This window comes from Wasmannia auropunctata, unplaced genomic scaffold (genome assembly GCF_000956235.1).
Source record: "Wasmannia auropunctata unplaced genomic scaffold, wasmannia.A_1.0 LD282081.1, whole genome shotgun sequence".
In the NCBI taxonomy this organism is placed as follows: Eukaryota; Metazoa; Arthropoda; class Insecta; order Hymenoptera; family Formicidae; genus Wasmannia; species Wasmannia auropunctata.
Window position 1 is genome coordinate 1 of NW_012080809.1, and position 1,016 is coordinate 1,016.

At 32.9% G+C, this 1,016-nt stretch overlaps 1 pseudogene; it reads right to left on the reverse strand.

The window, feature by feature from the left end:
• Positions 1-442: 442 nt before the first annotated feature.
• On the reverse strand, positions 443-1,010 carry LOC105461635 (annotated as a pseudogene).
• Between the last annotated feature and the right edge of the window lie 6 nt (positions 1,011-1,016).

The window sequence follows — 1,016 nt, forward strand, 5'->3', positions numbered from 1 at the left end:
GGTAACTAGATAAATTTATGAAGTGTGTGTAATAAATATAAAAAATATACTTAAATTGTATTTAAAGCACAAGCATCGTGTGTGTATGTGTGTGTGTTCAGAAAGTGTAGCTTCCAAAAAATTTAAAGAGATTTCATGTTTTTTAAGCATTAAATTCAATTATTTCTGAAAAATACTGCGATAGTTAAAAAAAATCTTTATTTCTATTCTATTCTTTTTTTTGTCATACATAATTGAAGTGTGAAATAAAGTTACTGCACAACTACATATAATTAGAAAAATATAACTCTTCAAATTAATCGGCAATCGAAATATAAGATTGATGCAAAAATTTAAGAAAGTTTTCTCTTATAATTTTATTAAAAGTTGATTAAACTTTATTTTAAATAAAAAATTAAAAGTCCTGATCAATAAAAAATACTTAAAGATATGTCGCGTTTTAAATTATGTACCTTACTAATTGATAAGATTACTTACTCTGCATTTCCCGCATAGCTAAGCTGCGGTGGACGGATACCGAAGTGAACTATCTCGGGATAAGCAAGCGGTAACTTATTGCACGATTGCTCCTCTTGATTTCTATCTAGCTGATCAACGCGAACGCTGCACGGTTTCTTCCCTGGGTAAGTCACGACCATTCCCTTCACCTCGTCGGCAAAATCTTGCCATTTGTACTGTGGCATCGCCACCAATTTGAACAGATCATCCGGACTTATTAAGAGAATGCTGCTCTTTATCAAATAATTCAGAACTTCATTCATCGATAGGATCTCTTGACCGTTGTCAGTCAAGTCACGTACAAATCTTGGCATAAAATGAAACTGTCCGCAGCCGGATTTGTCCTGTGCTGCGTGCAGATCAAAATCTACGAGCTCCAAAATCTCTTTAAACAAATACGTCTCTGTGAAAATTTAAAGTATTTCAGTTAGGATAGATAAAGTGAGAGAAACATTGTTTTTATAAAATAGAGCAAACTGCTTACGAAAGTAGTCCAGCTCCTGTATTGTGAAATTCTC